The sequence below is a fragment of the Schistocerca cancellata genome, chromosome 5 (genome assembly GCF_023864275.1).
Source record: "Schistocerca cancellata isolate TAMUIC-IGC-003103 chromosome 5, iqSchCanc2.1, whole genome shotgun sequence".
In the NCBI taxonomy this organism is placed as follows: domain Eukaryota; kingdom Metazoa; phylum Arthropoda; class Insecta; order Orthoptera; family Acrididae; genus Schistocerca; species Schistocerca cancellata.
The window spans coordinates 570,718,191-570,740,011 of NC_064630.1; positions in this window are offsets into that span (position 1 = coordinate 570,718,191).

A 21,821-nucleotide genomic window follows, 5' to 3' on the forward strand; every position below is an offset into this window, starting at 1 on the left:
CAATTCGGCGGTACGTCCACCCGGCCTCCCGCATGCCCACTATACGCCCTCGCTCAAAGTCCGTCAACTGCACATACGGTTCACGTCCACGCTGTCGCGGCATGCTACCAGTGTTAAAGACTGCGATGGAGCTCCGTATGCCACGGCAAACTGGCTGACACTGACGGCGGCGGTGCACAAATGCTGCGCAGCTAGCGCCATTCGACGGCCAACACCGCGGTTCCTGGTGTGTCCGCTGTGCCGTGCGTGTGATCATTGCTTGTACAGCCCTCTCGCAGTGTCCGGAGCAAGTATGGTGGGTCTGACACACCGGTGTCAATGTGTTCTTTTTTCCATTTCCAGGAGTGTATTTACGAAATTTTAATCACCAACCTTCTCTTCCGAATGCGTAAATATTTTGTTGACACCCACCTACGTAGGGAGGAATGATCATCATTATAAAATAAGAGGAATCAGAGCTCGAACGGAAAGATTTAAGTGTTGCTTTTTCCCACGCACCGTTCGAGAGTGGAATGGTAGAGAAGTAGTATGAAAATGGTTCGAGGAACCCTCTGCCAGGCACTTATGTGTGAATTGCAGAGTAACCATGTAGATGTAGATGCAGATGGAGAAATAAAAGTTAAGTAAATCTCCTGTTTACTGAGTTAATTTGTTCGATAATTATTTCTGCTCCTGTCCAACATTCCTGCGACGACAACTGCGGCACCAATCTGTAGCCCACCTCTCCTTACCATTGTTTACTAAGTCGTACACAACAAATACAGCTTCACTGATGTCGCTTTCAAAAATCATGTTATGGCTGCACGGAGCTGAAACTCGAACTGAGCATGTGGAAAGGCTGGACATACTGGTCTAAGGACATGGAACAACACAACATTGCCAGATCACTTGCAGTGTTGTCAGTGTCATTGCATTTCTCATACATCTGTGGTGGAGTCTCGCATGTTCTTCTGCAATTAGTTCTTAACTATCTACAGCGCTCCAAAGCGATCAGTAAACTCTTTTAAGGGGGAGACTGGGATTGTAACCGGTGAGCTTGGTTGTAACATTATTAGGATTCCCAAATGATGAGCCGCAGTTAGATTTGGGCTCATTTTAGAGTCCGGATGACGGGCCGTTTGTTGAGAGTAGTCACTGAAGAGGATTGAAAGAGCAGAGGGTCGCTGTTAGAGGTATTACAAGACTCGTTTGCGGAAAGTGAAAAAAAATGTGTTCCAGAGCAAGGGAGGCCAGGTACGGTAACAAACCTGAGGCAACAGCGCAGCGCAGACGCTGCGACTAAATCGGCGCTAATGAAACAAAAGAGCGTCGGTCGCCACATGGCCGGCGCGCAGCGTCCGGCAAGAAAACTAATGAGGGCCAAGCCGGGCGGGCGGGCAGCTAGCCAGCTAGCCAGCCAGCCAGCCAGCCAGCCAGCCAGCCAGCCAGCCTCCGGGTAATGCGATTAGCGCTGCCGAGGTCAGCTGTAAGCCGCTCCCGGCGCGCCCCTCAAATGTAACCAAATAATGAGCTTCCGTTCTGTAAAGGATAAACTCAATTACGGAATCAGATCTGCAGGATTAAAAACGGAAAGCGGCGGAAGCGATTAGGGCAACGCGAGGGCGACGCACCCGCCGAGACCGGGCTTGGGCACAGTTTTAATGATCGCGGCGACCTGGAACAGCCCTAACTCGGACACGGCAGTTTGCATGGGCACAGTAAACGGATAACAGTGAGCGAGATATACAGGATGTTCGCAAATGTTTATGCTGACTGACACTGAGGTGACGGAAGTCATGGCATAGGAATATGCACATATACTGTTGTGTTGGCAGGAGAGCCAACCCCGTGTTACTAGTGGAGGCCGAAATGCACGCGTTTTAGCTCACGCAGGCTGGCGCGAGGAGGGAAGGACTATACTGACGTGAGGTCTGGAACACGACAAGGAATTAGAATTCAGAAAGCGGACGTAATTAGTTTGATACTTTAATCCATTAATAATGAACGTCGCTCTTGACGGTACATGATTCACAATATTATCTGTTCATAAGTCATTCTTGAATATACTATCATTACTAACTGAATATGGCGCCTTGCTAGGTCGTAGCAAATGACGTAGCTGAAGGCTATGCTAAACTGCCGTCTCTGCAAATGAGAGCGTATGTAGACAGTGAACCATCGCTAGCAAAGTCGGCTGTACAACTGGGGTGAGTGCTAGGGAGTTTCTCTAGACTAGAACTGCCGTGTGGCGGCGCTCGCTCTTTAATCACTGATAGTGGCGACACGCGGGTCCGACGTATACTAACGGACCGCGGCCGATTTAAAGGGTACCACCTAGCAAGTGTGGTGTATGGCGGTCACACCACATATACAAATGGCGGTAGTATCGAGTGCACAAGGTATAGAAGGACAGTGCATTGGCGGAGCTGTCATTTGTGCCCAGGTGATTCACGTGTAAACGTTTCCGACGTCATTATGACAGCACGACAGAAATTAACAGACACTGAACGCATGGGATGTTCCATTTTGGAAGTCGTTAGGCAAGTTAATATCCCGAGACCAACAGCGTCAAGAGTGCGCCGAGAACACCAGACTTCAGGCATTGCCTCTCACTATGGACAACGCAGAGAACGACGCCCTTCACTTAGCGACCGAGAGCAGCGGCGTTTGAGTAGCGTTGTCAGTGCTAACAGGAGGCAACGCTGAGAGAAATACCCCAGAAATCAGTGTGGAACATACGACAAATGTATCGGTTAAGAGGGGACGTTGATGAAAAACACACATTACTTCAAAAATTCACCAAATTCACAGTTTTGGAGACATGGCAATGAAATTTTGTGCCACGCTTTACATGAAAATAACACATTTACATATAAAATCCTTTGATTATATATATTCAACTTTATTTTGAATGAAATTTGAAGTTTTATTTTCAAAAAATTATATATCTTCCTTTTTCTCAGAAAGTATTCAAGAGATTTCTAGAAAACTTCCTGTGTTTCTTCTCTTTATATGTTGTAAGCTTCTCTCATGAGGTTTGTGGAATAGGTCAAATAGGAGAATTTTCATAATTTTTTTAAGTTTTAATTCCACAAGTAAAATTTTAAATTCATGCAAAATTCCAAGTACTTTGCCCCACATCTCATCTCGCAATCAGAATTTAAAAATTTTCTCTTGAGACAACGTTTATTAGGTTTACAGAAATATGTTTACAAAATTTCATAATTCTAGTATTCATAGAGTCTGAGAAAATTGTGTATATAAACTTTAAAAAACAAACTTTTCAGTAAACGCAATTTAAAGTTCAACCTAACTTTATGTGATTTCTTGAGAAGGCACCACATTCGTACTCTGGGTGGTCTTTCCCTTGAAGACTTCTCTTCTGGTTTCTTGTTGTCTGTCTTCTTTCCTTTACCAGGTCTTCAACTGACTTTTCAGCTGTAGAAACGCGCTGTAAATCTATTCATCTCAGGATGTCTTGAGTAAAATTTCCTATCTTGAAGCCCATTCTTTCTAATACCTTCATCCTCCCGACGTTCCCATCATTAAATACAATAACTGCATCATAAGTTGCAATTCTGACAACTGTAGCAGATGCAAATGTGTTTTTTGGGTATCGTTTCCATATGAGTGAATTTAGAGACTCCGATGATATATAAAACCAAAGAATATGTATCACGGCCTTGTAGACGTATCCTGCACACTTTTGGTTAAAATTAATACAATCGTTGTTCACTGAGCTGGTGTTGAAGTGCTGCTTCAAAACGTGGGCATGGCAGGGAGGCCGCGTCACACTTTTATTTAATTTTGAGGCACTTCGGATGCGATTTCAACATTGAAACTTTGGAAACTTATTGTCCATGAGTTGTACTAATAAATAAAAAATAAATCGAAAATTGACATTCTTGGTCAATTTCATCAACGTCCCCCCTTAAGTGTGGCGAAATTTGGCGTTAATGAGCTGTGGCAGCAGGTGACTGTCGCGCATACCTTTCCCGACAGCACGACATCGCCTGCAGCGCCTCTCCTATGCTCGTGGCCGCATCGGTTGGACCCTAGACAACAGGAAAACCGTTGCCTAGTCACATGAATCGAGACTTCAGTTGATGGTAGGGTTCGAGTGTGGCGCAGACCGCACGAAGCCGTGGAGTAAGTTGTCAACATGGCACAGTACAAGTTGGTGTTGGCTTCATAACAGGTCCGGGTTGTGTTTACACGGGACGCACTGGGTCGTGGTTATGTTCGGCTACTTGGAGACCATTTGCATCTACTCGTGGACTTCAAGTTCCCAAACAATGATGGAATTTTTATGGATGATAGTCCGCCATGTCACCGAGCCAATAATGTTCGAGACTGGTTTGAATAAAACTCTGGACGGTTCGAGCGACATGAATTCCATACAACATTCATGGGACATCATCGAGAGATCAGCTCGAGCACAAAATCCTGTACGGGCAACATGTTCGCTATTGCGGGCGGCTATAGAGGCATCACTGCTCAATATTTCTGTAGGGGACTTCCAACGATATGTTGAGTCCATGCCACGTCGAACTGCTGGATTGCGCCGGGCAAAAGGAGATCCGATACGATACTGGGAGGTATCCCACGACTTCTGTTGTCTCAGTGTTAAACATCATAATAATGTGTGTGGAAGGTGGACGGAACATAGGTACGTAGTGTATAATTGTGATAGTAAGATTTGTTTTTTGTTACAGATCTACTAGGAAACACATGAAGTTTCTGTACACCTGTCACTAATTCAATACTTTCGCCACAAGGAGTGCTGTGTGAGCCATTTCGTAAAAATTTCTTCCTTCCCCCCACCCCCTCCCCCTTCCCCCCAGGAGGAAGCTCAGTGCATTGTGTGCATGCAGAAACCAAATCACCGATTACTCTGCAGCGAAAGATTGTGTGCCTTTATGGAAAGAAAGCCCCAGATGTCAAGCTAATCAGAACATGGACGGAAACCTTTTTAGCAACAGGGTCGGTTGAGAAACAGACAAGCAGCGGCAGACCGTCTGTTTCAGAGGAGGCTGTTCAGGCTGTTCAGACTGCATCCACGAGGTCGCCTCAGAAATCGATCAGAGAAGCTCCGCAGGAACTTCAAGTGCCAACGAGTACAGTGAATAAAATGATTCGCAAACGTCTTAAATTGTATGCGTATGAGGATCGAAATATTCGAGCATTACAACCAGATGATCGTCCAAAACGTGAACAATTTGCAATGGACATGCTGAATCGTTTGGATGTGGACAATGATTTGTTGAAGAGCGTGTGTTTCTCGACGAGGCTACATTTCATGTTTGAGGCCCATATAACCGCCATAATGTCCGAATCTGGGGATCAGAAAATGCTCATATCGTACGGGAACGCATTCGGGACAGTTCAAATGTTAATGTATGGTGTGGATTAATGTGTGATCGGGTGATTGGTCTATCTTTGAAAGCAACCTAGACATGTTGGTGAATTATGCCGTTTTCCAGCTACAGGATATGCAAGATACTACCAGGTTTCAGCAAGATGGCGTTCCCTCTTATTGGACTCAAGAGGTCCACGATTTTCTTAAAAAAACCTTCTCCAACAGGTGGCTTGGCAGACACGGTCCAATTCCATGGCTCCCGAGATCACCTGACATTATCGTTTTAGATTTCTTCCTTTGTATGTATGTGGAAGAGATTATGTACAAAAAAGCAGTTCCTGATATTGTGACATTGCAACGACGCATCGAAGATATCGTTGGCACAATCACACCAGACATGCAGAATGTGTGACAAGAGGTTGAATACCGGCTTGATATTTTGCACAGGTTGAAGTGATTAAAGGGTGAAGGATATTACCCGTATTAAATGTTTATGTAAAATTCAAAACAAAACTTTATGTGGTATAATGCATATTTCATTTACTGTATTCAATAAAGAGTTACACTGTTTTGTTGCAGGGTAAATATTTATGGACACCGCTTTCCTTGACCGAGTCATCACCTTCTATATCTATGCTTTCCAACAGGGCCAGTATTTTACGTCGAACTACCAGTGTTCCGTATTAAATTTGCGTCACCATTTTACGGGGCTCAGAGAGCTCATACGCAATTCAAACCCTCCAAAGATAGAAAAATGTATGATCATGGCAATCTCCGCATGATTTCCCTTGGATACGCAAGTTGAGTGTTAGCATTCATTCACGAATAAAGTATCACTCTCAAAGCAGAGACAGAATCCGTATGCTGGAATGGAACCGAGCCAGTGCTGACAAAAGCAGATAAGGTAGCCATGCTAAAATTACATTTCGAGTCATGGGGCCAGTATTCTGTCGGTTGCTGATGGCAAAGGCTGGAACGTTTTATTTTATTTTTGACTTGAGCTTCTCTAAAATCGGACCATTGCTTTTTCGGAATGCAATTTTATGGGGTATCAAAATTTCAGTCTGATGAAGAAGCTCTCAGTAGGTGTCGAAACATAGTTAAATGTACCGAACAGCAATTTGCAACCGGTTGGCTGTATAATCCTATGCTGGAATTAGTATACGATTGCTAACAGCCAATTTAAAACAGTTAGAAATACTGTCATACGGGTACGTCAGAAAATTGGACAGATTGTCACCTTCAGCTTAGAGAAAGGCCCACCATATTTCCTCATTGTGGACTTTTTTGAGCGCCCTGTCTTAGCTTCCTTCCATTTCTTGAAATTGGAAAACAAGTAGTAGTCCGAGGGAGCCAAGTCTGGAGAATAGGGGGGATGTGAAACGAGTTGGAATCCTATTTCCCTTAATTTTGCGACCACAACTGCTGAGGTGTGTGCTGGTGCATTACACTACAGCGTCAATTATGAATATGTTGGACCTGTGGAAGACGGCAAATCATGAAGACTTGCATCACTTCATTTTTAATTACGAGGGGAGTCTGATAATTCTGTGCAAAAATACAAAAATAAAAACTTGTTACGTGTTTGGGGTAAACCTTTTTTATTTTTCGACGTAGTTTCCTTTTAGACTTATACACTTCGTCCAACGCTGTTCTAATTTGTAGATCCCTCTGAATAATAGGAATTGTCCAAGTCTGCAAAATAGCTATTAGTAGCTGTAATCACCCCCTCGTTTGAATAAAATCTTTGTCTCGCCAGCCATTTCTTGAAATTGGGAAACAAGTACTGGTCCGAGGGAGCCAAGTCTGGAGAATAGGGGGAATGTGAAACGAGTTGGAATCCTGTTTCCATTAATTTTGCGACCACAACTGCTGAGGTGTGCGCTGGTGCATTGTCGTGATGGAAAAGGACTTTTTTGCAGTCCAATCGCCGGCGGTTTTCATGCAGGTCGGTTTTCAAACGGTCCAATAACGATGAATAATATTCACCTGTAATAGTTTTACCCTTTTGCAGATAGTCGATGAAGATTATTCCTTGCGAATCCCAAAAGACATTCGCCATAACCTTTCCAGCCAAAGGAATGGTCTTCGCCTTTTTTGGTGCAGATGCTCCCTTGGTAACCCATTGTTTAGATTGTTGTTTGGTCTCAGTATAGTAATGTATCCATGTTTCATCCACAGTGAAGAAACGACGCTGCGGATTATTCCTGAACAGCTGCAAACCATCCTTGCAACACTTCAGACGATTCAGTTTTTGGACAAGCGTGAGCAATTGCGGAACCCATCTTGCGGATAGCTTTCTCATGTCCAAATGTTTATGCAAAATATTATGTACCCGTACATTCGAGATGCCCACTGCACTAGCAGTCTCACGCACCTTAACTCTTCTGTCATCCATCACCATATCACGGACTTTATTAATGATTTCTGGAGTCGTAACCTCCACAGGGCGTCCAGAACGTTCAGCATCACTTGTGCCCACATGGCCACTCCCAAAATTTTGAAACCATTTTCTAATCGAAGGTGCAGAGTAACCGTAATGTTTATTAAACTTCTCTTTAGTCTCCTGAGGCGTTTTGCCTTTCATAAAGTAACGTTTAATCACCACAAGAAATTCTTTTCCGTCCATTTTTTTGACAATCACTCGACTTCTTGATTCACACAAATGCCAAACACAAATAAATAGACCAATATGGCTGAAACTTGGTGTGCGTTCTTTCCAAAGATGCTACTAACTACACATGACCTCGATATGCGCCGGTGGTGCCATCTCTCGGACCTTGTACGGACTTTTCAAACGCCCCTCGTAATTCAGTTATGAGCACATACACACTTAATGCACGATTTTCTAAATAGGAAGGCACTTGGGCATTATGATACTAAATAAATTGGATCGACAGTGACCGTGTACTGCTTGCCATGGTATCTGGTTGCTCTGGGTACTTTGAGGTGACGGGTCTTTCTTTCTCTCGAATGATCTTGAGAACTGGGGGTAGCAACAGGCTGGTCAGTGTCATCACAGTGATGGGTCACAGTTCTGGGCAGGCGGAAACAGCGACACAGGTACAGTGCCAGGGGCAGTGGGAGAATCGGTCAGTCTTGGCTGTCACCTTCAGGTCTAAAAATTTTTTTAATAGAAAATGTACATTTAAAGCTGAATCTCGTGCACAAGATGTCAAGTGGATAAAACTCAGCACATTTTATCCACTTGACATCTTGTGCATAATGCTCAGCTCAAAATGTAGAAGTTTTACTACAAGAAAATATTGAAGACCTGAAGGTGACAGCCAAGACTGTTGAAACCGATTGTCTTGAATAAAAATATTTTGTGCGATCTTAGCTTTTGAATGGTTTGTAACAATTAAATAGCCCTTCAGTACTCTCATAATGAGAAAATTCAATCAGAAAGAACAACTTTGTAATTTTCAGGCGATTGTGGGCCGGCTTTCAGATGACCTTTCCTGAGAAAATCGTATCTGTTCGACTTGTAAAAGGTTTCGTTTCAGAGTTTGAAATAGCCCCGCGCTGTGTCGCCATCACAGCCGATGTATTTTTTTAGAGCTCTTTAGTTTCCCACCCTAAGCGATATCCCGCATTTACAGAAATAAATGCCTTGATTGAAATCAGTCTGTGACGTCAGACGACGCACCTTGGGCGTCTGTAATGCTTAAAGTAAAGCCACTGTATTAAGAAGAATGATTTTGCCCGTCTCATGGAAGGATCCTGTGCGTCGAAATATGTTTAAGCGATTGGTGTACAGAGAGCCTGCGACGCGCCAATTGGTAGCATGTATTTTCATTCGTGCTTACGTTCAGTAAATCCATTGTCACGATGAATAACATTTCATTTCGTATAATTTAGTATACTTTCATCACTTAGCAATTTTAGTCTTTTTCTGTGGGATATTAAATGCTATTTATTGTTTTATCACAAGTTTGCCAACTTAGGACTCAGTACTAAGGCCGGGCACTTCATTAATTCGCATTAATAACTGTCTGTTCTGCACAGATTACCGTAGCGCTTCTTAAGGGTGGTTCTGTGTCGAGGACCATTTCGGGGCGGAAATTAATCACAGATAATTACTGCATTACCATAACACTGGGCATTTGTACCCGCATTTTAAGTGCTCTGACAAAAGTTTCTTTAATCCTGAATAATAAATACTTTTAGGTAATCTTCCATTAGACAACCTTTGTAGGTAGTTTCGCCATTCATTTCTGTAGCCTACGGTTGTTTCGCTTTTCCACAGTGTCTCGCTATTGAAGAAGGTGTCACGAACTATGAAACGTGTTCGCTTCTTACATTAAAGTTTAATATTAAAGATTAGAGGACTTACCATCAAATGGCATGCAGACAGGTATTAGATAAAAAAGAAACTGCTGCCACTAGTAGAGTTCTTTACCTCTGCGTCACTGCGTTGATACTCTCTCAAATATGAGCTGCTGCAACATGTCCTACATTAATATCTTAGTGACGTTGAACATTAAGACACACCTTCCAATACATCCAAGGTACTCTGAATGAGAAAAATTCAGCTGACAATCTAGCAGCAGGGTCATCCTCCAGACCGATTTACACAGACGGGTGCAGACAAAAAGACAGCAAGAAGTGCATTCGTAGATGGCAATACTAATAGCTTGGATAAATTCAGGGTTCCTAAAGTTGCATCCATGGTCACTGCAGAACATATAGCGATTTTAGACGGACTTAAATACACAAAAGAAGTTCAAGAAGAAACAATCACTACTTTATCAGTCTCACGATCAGCACAGATGCTGTTAAATGGCTACGATGTCAACACCAAAAATTATTTTGTGCAGGGTCTTCATAAAAAAAAAGTGTCGAGTACTTTGAGAGGTGGTGACACTCATCGAAACAAGAAAAATAAGTCTAATAAACATGGATCCGGAAACCGCATACTTTCCGAGATAAACACGTGTTTGTAGGAAGAGCTGCGAGACGCGGATTAAAGCACAGTCATTGCATTGGCGCTCCGTCAAATGTGTCGGCCGGATATTATGATGTCTTACTTATAGTACTCTACCTACCAGTAGGTGGTCTGCAGGCAGTTGTGTGGTTCGAGTCGTTTTGTAGGCTACGTTAGTTTCCGTCGTGTTTATGTGCCTTATTGTACGGAACTGTGAACCCTGGCTACATATGAAGGCACTTTACCCTCTTCCAAACGCCGATTCACTTATGTGTTACCGTTATTGCGCTGTTTGTACGTACAAATGGTGTAGTACACTTACATTTTCTCTCTTCCACCACTTGTTAGCAGTGGAACCCTACCACTCGACACATGAAATGGTGGATATGATATTCTGCTGTGCTTTAGCAAATGTACTTAGCCTGCGACCCCTTGCACTCTACGCTGAAAAATATCCACAGCTCAGAACGCCCTATGATAAGCTGTTCGGCGGACTTTTCCAGCGTCTGATGGATACAGGTACCCTTGCACCTCTGTAGACTGACAGTGGAAGGGCCTGCACACTCTGCACGCCTGACATGCGGGAGCGCCTGCTACTTTCAGTGAAAGAAAACCCTGGGACCAGTGAGCGACGATTGGCAGCAGCAGAAGGAGTGTTTCACTCTTCTGTCTGCAGGGCTACTTCATGAGCAATTGCTGTAGCAGTATCATCCACAGCGCTTTCAGGCCCTAAGGTCACAGGATCATCATGGCAGATGTCGGTTCTGTCAATGACTGTTGCAGAAGTGTGCTGCAGATCCACTGCTCCCTCTCATATTTTACTTACCGATGAGGGAGGGTTCACAAGATATGGTGTTGTGAATTTCCATTACTGGCATACATGGGCAGATGTAAATCCCCAAGCTATTCAGCAAAGAGGGCATCAACAGCGATTCTCAATCAATGTATGGGCAGGCACGTTTGGCGGTAGTTTAATAGGGCCATACGCGCTACCACAACGGTTAACTGGGGAGCATTTTCTGGACTTTCTCATTAATGTATTGCCTACCTCGCTGGAGGCTGTGCCATTGCAACAACGAATGCAAATGTGGTTCATGCAGAATGGCGCACCAGCACACTTTCATAACTATGTGCGCGAACGTCTGACATTTCGGTGGGGGGGGGGGGGGGGGGGAGGGTGGACGACGACTCACACCTTGGCCTGCTCATTCCCCACACCACAATTCCATCGGATTTTATCTTTATGGGGACACTTGAAGGAACTGGTCTACGCCACGCCAATCAACGACGCGCAGACATTACAGCGTCGCGTCTTCAATGGGTGCCAGCAGATACAACAACCGAGTATTCTTCAACGGATGCGACATTCCTTACGCCAGAGGGCAGAGGGGTGCATCGTCATGAATGGACGCCACATTGAACACCTCCTGTGAACACGTGTTTATCACAGAAAGTATGCATTTCCGGACCCATTTTTACTGGACTTGTTTTTCTTGTTTCGATGAGTACTACTACCTCTCAAAATATTCGACACTTTTTTTGAACCTCCTGTATATTGCATTACAGAAACAGTTCAGGAACTTTTCCGCCTAAATAAGACTCTCATTGTTCTGAGTGAAGTCGCACAGGAAAACGAAGGGAAATGAAGAATGAGATACTCTGGATAACGAAGTGTTGTACACTTCTTTAGTGTCATCCATCTATCTCCACATCCATAAGAGTACTGGAGCATGTGATGTCCGCTGGAAATGCATTACCAATGAATATAAAAACTCTTTTAGCGATTGAAGACCTAAAAGTAAGGAAAATTCTATACGATTTTATAGCAGGAGGACAAATAAGAATGGAGCAAAAGCGATTTTTTAAATTTTTTGTTTACATTATAATATAGTTAATGAAGGTAATTGATAGTTGTTGTGATAATGGTACTTGTATTGCATGTTTCCTTTTAACGGTTTCAAACTGTCAGAAATAAAATCATTCTGAGGTTGGCTGTTTGGGTGATGTTTATTACAAATTTTTGCATTTCACTCTTTCCCTGTGTATTTAGCCGGCTGTAGCACTTTTTTTTAAAAACTAAGTGGGGCACTGTGGTTCAGGGAATTACAGTTACAGTGGTCAAAATACGTAAATTTTGCATATTGCCGAAACTTTAACACTGACGTTGTGATCCAGAAACACGCTACGATATCAATACATCGGTTCGCTTGTAGTGTAATTCCAGAAGAAACAGTCCACGTTTCTACCGTGAGAGGACAGTCTATGGCAACCGTCCCACCTGTAAACATCTTAGTACTTTTGCTGTATACCATTACGAGCAATGTGGTGCTTCAGGATGATTTGGACAACAATAACGTACGATCAGTGGCTCCACATAATCACTCAAATGAGGCAGGCGGACGTCGCAGTGAATGTCGCCGTGAGTCAGAGTAATGTGTCTAGAATATGGAATAAGATTCTAGCGACAGGATCACTTAAGTTCGTCACAATAGCGGTCACTGAAGAAAAACAGCAAGTGTGCAGAACCGATATCTGCCTATAAACGGCAAATAGACAACCTCAGCACGATGCGACAAGTCTACGGTGGCTGTTTCAAACAGCTACAGGAGTGTAGATGTGAACACAAATATACGAAAGAGCCTCCATGAGCAGGGATTACGTACCAGAAGACCTCTCAAGGCTCCTTCTCTAAATCGAGTTCGGAGAGGGCCTCATACCGAATGAGTACGAAATCATCCTTTGTGGACTAGGCGATCAGGCAAAAGCGGGACATAACGCTCTTTCCTGATGAGACTCATATCAGTCTTCCCCCCCCCCCCCCTCCCCGACAATACTGACATTCCTGTGTGGAGGTAACGTGGACAAAGGACAACGTTTACACCCAACTGTATCGTAGACCACCATCCTTACCAAGGAGGTCCAGTCACGTTTTGGCGTGAAGTCATATATGGCCGCAGGACACCCCTTGTTCCAATACATGAGAAGATGACTGGTATGAAGTATGGGGGCGATATCTTTGCACGCATTGTGGTTCGTTTGGTCATCATACTGGAGCGGGATTCACACTAATGGACGACAATACACGCTCCTATCGTCACAATCTTGTGAATCCCTTAGCAGTGGAGCATACAAACAGCGTATAGAATGGCCCCCATATTTTCCAGACGTTAACTGCGTTGCAAATGAATGGGCCATGCAAAAAAGAGCAGTTGGCAACAGTCCTGTCCCAGCAGAACTATACAGAGGCCGCTGTGGAGGAATTGAGAAATAACTCACAGGCTTATCTGAACGATTTTGTAAGGAGTATGCCTAACCAAACTCAGAAGTTTCTCCAGTTACGAGGAGGCCCAATGAGTTCATAAATAGCGTGCTATACAAGATGACATTGAGAAGGTACTGTAGTGTCTGCATTGAAATATTTTGTAATGTTTTCTGTTAGTGTGTGTGTCTATCAAGTGGAAATGTGTCAATATTCTTTTATTTTCGTTTTATTGTTACTGTATTGACAATAAAACCGTATTTAACATTTATTTGGACCGCTGTACACATTCTGAGTTCCAGTGCCCTGAGGGGAAACTAGCTGCCTATGATTGTCCCACTTTATAATTGGTAGGATACATAAAACATTAGTGAGTGCTGTGATGTATTTTGTGTTTATAAAGCTTCGAAAGCTTGGGAGTCTCATTCAGCATTTAATTAGAACGAAATCGAGAGATGCGTCCAGCTGTCGGGCATCTTTAAAATTTGACGGAAATTTCTTGATTCGGATAACTAGTAGTGTGTTTAAAGATTTATTTTGAGAAATTTCCCATGTGCCACATATAATGCCTTTCGTTTCAAACCTAAGCTTGTGGATTATTTTTGGGTATTTTACTGATCCTGCAAGTGGCATCTTGAAAAAGTTTATTTCAGTCTACAGACGAAAATTACGTATTTTGCCTAGTGGCTACAGATTCCGGTACACAGTACCGTCCACAGACCATCTCCTGGAACGCAGTCGTCAAGCTCGCTTCCTAAATAGGCGTGTCCACTTTTGACAAAGGTTTGACACTCCCTCTTGGAAAGCGAGTGTGATGACTGCGTGCCAGAGGATGGTCTGAGGATGGTACTGTGTACCCTAATTGGTAGCAATAGGCAACATAAATAAACTGCGATTATAGAATAAAGCAAAGCTGCAGTAAAACTTTTGTATTGACCGTTGTTCCACTGACAGTATTCCGGAAATATGTAAGCTTCAGAAATTCCTTCAACCCAGTATCCCTTGTCGAGTCGCAGACCTAAGAAGTCATACATGTTCGAGGAATTGATTCGAAATACCGACGTCCTATATAACAGGTTTTCGCTTATTCCACGTTGTTTTCTTCATTACAACAGTTGTTATCAACTATGTTGCAAATTGCGTTGCGCCGTATCAGAGTGGTTGGCTGATCAAACTCTACAACATGTGAAACTGTTCATACTTATTTATTACATACACACACATAAAAAAAGTTTTGCATCACCTCGGTTCAAATGGCTCTGAGCACTATGGGACTCAACTGCTGTGGTCATAAGTCCCCTAGAACTTAGAACTACTTAAACCTAACTAACCTAAGGACAGTACACAACACCCAGCCATCTCGAGGCAGAGAAAATCCATGGCCCCGCCGGGAATCGAACCCGGGAACCCGGGCGTGGGAAGCGAGAACGCTACCGCACGACCACGAAATGCGGGCATCACCTCGGTTCCGAGAGTTCCGGAACATGTAGGGAAGATTGGAATAGAGATCAACACATACATCATTTCCGCCCTTTTTACTGCGCATGAAAACCACACATTCCATTGTTGTACTACCATACATGGAAACCTTCATAAGTGGTGGTTCTAACAACTTTACCACAACAAAGGTCAAAATTTAATAATGATTGTGGTGTTGCTCACGGTGCTAAATACTGCATTTTCGGGCAACAAAAAAGTTATTACGTGGCAGGTGTCATTAGAGCACAGTTAATAAAGTCATTTCATGTAATAATGAATAAACTAGGCACTCATCTTTTCGTGTTTCCCACGCTGGTCTCGTTGTAAAATCATGGCTCAATCGTCGAAAATCTAGGTGGTGATGATTCCAACCTCGGATGCAAAGAGGCCTAGGTTTTATTCTGCTATATTCAAAAGTTTCTCCTTCTTCCTCTGTCTGTAAATTCCCAGTTGTTATTGTAGGTCCTATTGTGATTAAATTTTCTCGCCTCAAAACTGCGGCCCTCATTGAGGCGGTCCGGAGTTACAGAAACACAGTAGAATATTGCTGGTATCGAGAGGTTGAGTAGAGGTGCCGTAATGGTTACGCAATTCAAGTACCATTACATGGTCCAGATTGCTGTACACACCAGTACCTCTAATACCCAGTAGAACGTCCTCTTGCATTGATGCATGCCCGTATTCGTTGTGGAATACTATACGCAAGTTCATCAAGGCACTGTCGGTGCAGATTGTCCCACTCCTCAACGGCGATTCGGCGTAGATCCCCCTTTACAATCTATCGCAGGCATGTTCGATAGGGTTCATGTCTGGAGAACATGCTGGCCACTCTAGTCGAGCGATGTCGCTATCCTGAAGGAAGTACTTTACAAGATGTGCACGATGAGGGCGCAAATTGTCGTTCATGAAGACGAATGCCTCACCAATATGCTGCCGTTATGGCTGCACTATCGGTCGGAGGATGGCATTCACGTATCCTACAATCGTTCCGGCGCCTTCCATGACCACCAGCGGTGTACGTCGGCTCCACGTAATGCCGACCTAAAACATCAGGGAACCTCCACCTTGCTACACTCGCTGGACAGTGTGTCTAAGGCGTTCAGCCTGACCGATTTGCCTCCAAACACGTCTCCGACGATTGTCTGGTTGAAGGCATATGCGACACTCATCGGTGAAGAGAACGTAATGTCAATCCTGGGCGGTCCATTCGGCATGTTGTTGGGCTCATCTGTACCGCGCTATATGGTGTCGTGGTTGTAAAATTGGACCTCGCCATGGACGTTGGGAGTGAAGTTGCGCATCATGCAGCCTATTGCGCACAGTTTGAATCGTAACACGACGTCCTGTGGCGGCACGAAAAGCATTATTCAACATGGTGGCGTTGCTGTCAGGGTCCCTCCGAGCCATAATCCGTAGGTAGCGGTCATCCACTGAAGTAGTAGCCCTTGGGCGGCCAGAGCGAGGCATGTGATCGACAGTTCCTGTCTCTCTGTATCTCCTCCATGTCCGAACAACATCGCTTTGGTTCACTCCGAGACGCCTGGACTCTTCCCTTGTTGAGAGCCCTTCTGGCACAAAGTAACAACACGGACGCGATCGAACCGCGGTATTGACCATCTAGGCATGTTTGAACTACAGACAACACCAGCCGTGTACCTCGTTCCTGGTGGAATTACTGGAACTGATCGGCTGTGGGGCCCCTCTGTCTAATAGGCGCTGCTCATGTATGGTTGTTTACATCTTTGGGCGGGTTTAGTGACATGTCTGAACAGTCAAAGGGATTCTGTCTGTGATACAATATCCACAGTCAACGTCTATCCTCAGGAGTTCTGGGAACCGGCGTGATGCAGACATTTTTGATGTGTGCATCATGCATGAAATTCAATTTAACTGTATCTTTTAATAATGTATTCACTGCTCAACAACGCTTTCTCACGGATTTATTACATGCAGTAGGAGATTACACTGAATTTTTAAAGAATATTTTTATTTAAGAAGGTTATTATTTTGAAAGGTCGCGATATGAGCCATTTCATAATGTTTTGCTATAATTTAATTGCACTTTTTTGTGTCTTCACCACTTAGTACTTTTAGTGCCCTTAATAAATTAGGCTGGGAGGAAAGTCCAGTAGCTGAGTGTGTCTTTATCAGCTACAAATTCATACATTCCCTGAATTCATGTTCGTTTTGTATCTGTCTTACATGCTTAGATGACGATTTACTGAGTATCTGTCTTTCGTCCACCTGCCCCACACTTGATTATTACACTGAGAAAAAAAAGACATGAGATACACCTAATATCGTGTCGGACCTCCTTTTGCCCAGCATAATGCATCAACACAACGTGGTATAAAATCAAGAAGTCGTTGGCAGTCACCTGCAGAAATACTGAGGCCTGCTGCCTCTATAGCCGCCCATAACTGCGAAAGTGCTGCCAGTTCAGGATTATGTCTACTAACAGACGTATCGATTATGTCCCGTAATTGGTAGATGGGATTCATGTAGGGCGATCTGGGTGGCCAAATCATTCGATCTGTCAGAAATGTCCTTCAAATCATTTGCAAACAACTGTGGCCCGGTGACATAGTGCATTGTCATCCATAAAAATTCCGTCCCGTTTTGGAAACATGAAGTCCATGAATGGTTGAAAATGGTCTCCAAGTTGACGAACATAATCATTTCCAGTCAATGACCGGTTCAGTTGGACCAGAAGACCCATCCATCCCATGTAAACACCGCCCACATCATTATGGAGCCACCACCAGCTTTCATAATGCCTTGTTAACAACTAGGGTCCATGGCTTCATGGGGTCTAAGTCACAGTCGAACCCTACAATCAGATCTTACCAGTTGAAAAAGGAACTCATCAGACCAGGCCACAGTTTTACAGTCGTCTAGGGATCAACCGACACAGCCACTATCCCAGGAATGGCTCTGCAGGCGATGTCGTGCTGTTAGCAAAGGCACTCGCGTCGGTCGTCTGCTGCCATAGCCCATTAACGCCAAATTGCGCCGCACTGTCGTAGTGGACACGTTCATCGTACGTTTGACTTTGATTTCTGCGATTATTTCACGCTGTGTTCCTTTCCTTTAGCACTGACAACTCTACGCAAACGTCGCTGCTCTCGGTCGTTAAGTGAAGGCCGTCGGCTAATGCTTTGTCCATGATGCCTGAAATCTAGAATGCTTGGCACACTCTTAACACTGTGGCTTTCGAAATACTGAATTCCCTAACGATTTCCGAAAAGGCATGTCTAACCACCATTCCGCGTTCAAAGTCTGTTAATTCTTGTCGTGCGCCCACAATCACGCTCACAATCACGTCGGAAACCATTTCACATGAATCACCTGAGTACAAATTACAGCTCCGCCATTTTATATCTTGTGTACGCGATGCTACCGCCATCTATATATGTGCATATCACTCTCCCATGACTTTTGTCACCACAGTGTAATGGTTTACAGCTGTCCATCCTTCCCATTCCTACCCTCTTCGAAACAAAGAATGTATGAATGCTTCTTGATATTGGATTTTCATGATGTCTCGTGGCAGGTAAACTTCCTGTCTGGTACCGGGGTAGTTTTGTCAAGTTTTGTGTAGACTTAGAGAGTGGCAAAGAGGTTTCGTTCCTTCTGGTCGAAGCGTATTGTGCTGAATGCGGAAAGGGTTTTCTCCGACGACTTCCGCTACCTGTGACGACTCCGATCTCGTTAGAGTGTTCTTCACTCGTTCCTGGAGTGTTGAACAGAGAGGTTGTTAGTGTGAGCTCGATTGCAGTAGTGAGTGTGGTAACTGAGTTTGTGTTAGCTTCAACTTCTTCATCCTTTCGTTTTGCAGCTTCAGACCTTAGTAAACATGCAGAATATTTCATGCAGATTAGGAAGTGATGAAGTTTGCGTGATTGTTCAGTTTCACTGGTAGGTCCTTCGTTCAACCAGAACTTAAATGGCTCTAAGCACTATGGGACTTAACATCTGAGGCCATCAGTTCCCTTGACTTAGAACTACTTAAACCTGACTAACCTAAGGACGTCACACACATCCATGCCCGAGGCAGGATTCGAACCGGCGACCGTAGCAGCAGCGCGGTTCCGGACTGAAGCGCCTAGAACCGCTCGGCCACAACGGCCGGCATGTTTTATTTAAGTTAATATTCGTGCATCCCAGTGTGAATATACATGTGATTGCGATTCTTATATTAGTTATTCCTCTGGTTTATTAGCTTAATCTGTATTCAGTGATTTCTGTCCGGTAGTACACGTGCCTTTGATCAATCTCACGTGTTAGTCGTTGTTTTGGACAGCCTTCAGTTTTCAGAATCTGTCCCACCTTCGAATTATTGCCGTAATTTACTTGGGTGATAATTCCTTCCAAGGAGTAAGAGACTTTTTGAAATTTTTGTATTTTTTCTTGGGCTGGCTTTGTGTGGCTTGGGCCACGTGTTTGAGAAACGGACGAGCCTTCAGTTCGTCGGTTTTCAGTCCTCGTTCTATACTGGTAGGGCTTAAATTACATCGCCTGCACGTGTGCGTTGTGTCTTACATGCTTTCCCGATCTGATTTGCATTTCGGATAGTAATTCTCACTCAGTTCCATGGCTTGAGTTTTCCGTGTTATGCATTAGAGCGGTGGGCCAAACCTTTTGCCGACTATTTGTGTTTGTGGTGTATGTTGTAATTTTTCTAGTTTCTTTTCTATCTTCTGCGTGGTGTTAGTCTGAATGCGAAAATCGTATGTGATTCCTTACCTTAAAGTTATTCCTTTCTTATAAAGCCCTAAAGATTTACAAGCCCATCACACAAGGTGTCGGATTATTTGTTGTACTTGAGTAGTTATTTCAGAGAGGTATGAGCAATCATTATGTTTTTATACAAGTATGTAATGCTTTTCCAATTGTTTATGCTGAAATAAACGTTCAGTGCGAATTACGTTGAATCTCACTGTTGCTGCTGATAATTCATCCTGCAATCCGAATTTTTGTTTCATAGGATACATCCTACACCGTTTTCCAGTGTGCAAATATATACAGGTCCATTCATTTAATTACTTATTAAGTAATCATTTATTTTGTGAGGTAATCAACCTGCGAACAGATTGGTTATTTGATAATAATAGATATAAGCGGTCTTTAATGATGACAGGCTTATCCTCTGCTTACTGAAAGCAAATTTATTTACTGTTGCATAAGAAAAGTAAGTGGTGCTGGACATACTTTAAATTAACCCTAAGAATTACGCAGCAATTGCACCACTGGCTCATTTAATCTATTAATTTTAAATAAATTATTTGATATCGTCGATTATTTTGTTAAACGACGACACTGAAATAAAATTATATTAAATCTTAAATTAACATTGAAGAAATATATATTGAATATACCTCTTAAATACGTAAATTTTATAACCTAAAGATAAATTTCATTCCAATAGACAGCTTGCATCGCTGCAATCTTTAGATACCGTTCAATGTGAAATCACATACTAGAAACGGTGTTTAAACGAAATAGAAGAATCAGATTGAAACTCAACTAAACTAAACTACGTCCGAACAGGCTCAGAAGGCCAAACGGTACCGACAGACCACCATGTCATCCTCAGCCCACAGACGTCACTGGATGCGGATATCGATGGGCATGTGGTCAGCACACCGCTCTCCCGGCCGTATGTCAGTTTTCGTGACCGGAGCCGCTACTTCACAGTAGCTCTATAACTCCTTGTATTTTCCCGAGATACGTGTGCAGCAGGATAAACGAGATATTGGCTGATTCTTCAAGGAGCGCACACTCTAGAAATTTTAACAGTAAACCACGCCATGATACAGAATTGCAGAGCTGAGGTTGGCTAAGCATAGTGGTTATGCTTTCGCGCTTACTAAATGAACCTGTAAACAAACGTGCAGCTTTACTTTGGATATTCTCTATCTTCTCTATGAGTCGTATCTGGTACGGATGGAAGACTGACGAGCAATATTCAAGTATTGGTTTAACGAGTGTTTCGTAAGCTACTTGCTTTAAGGGTGGACTGCATTTCCTGACGAATCTTCCAATGAATCTCATTCTGGCATCTGCCTTAGCTGCGTTTCTTTTTATGTGGTCGTCCACTCTAAATCATTTCGTACGTATACCGCTGGGCATTTTATGAATGTGACTGCTCTCAGTCACTGTTCTGCAATTGTATAATCGTAGTATAAAGTTTCTTTCTGCTTGTTTGTGAACAGTACTTCACATTTATTTGTGTTGAGGGTCAATTGCCAATCTCTGCATCGCTCGTCTATACTCTTCTGATCTTCTTGCACATCTTACAATTTTGTAGTATCGCGACTTTTCTGTATAGGAGACACTCATCCGCGAAAAGCCTCAAAGGAACCTCCTATGTTATCCAAATAAAGTATATGCCTCTGTAATTTACAAAATAAAGAATGATAGTGATATTGATTGAGACAGAACAACACAAGAAACGTACGCCTTCTGCGGGGTTATGAACGCAGTTTATTGTGGTACTTTACGGAGAGCTACCGCAACGAGGTACAATTTTTTAAACAGATAATCAGTTATTTCTATCGCGTACCTGACGTGTGAAACCAGCTGTGTACAAATCAGTTTAAATCGTATCTCTATCACATTTAGATTGGGAGCTGTTGCGTTGTTAAATGTCATGTTTGGTTAGACCGCGCCGGCCGGGGTGGCCGAGCGGTTCTAGGCGCTACAATCTGGAACCGCGCGACCGCTACGGTCGCAGGTTCGAATCCTGCCTCGGACATGGATGTGTATGATGTCCTTAGGTTAGTTAGGTTTAAGTAGTTCTAAGTTCTAGGGGACTG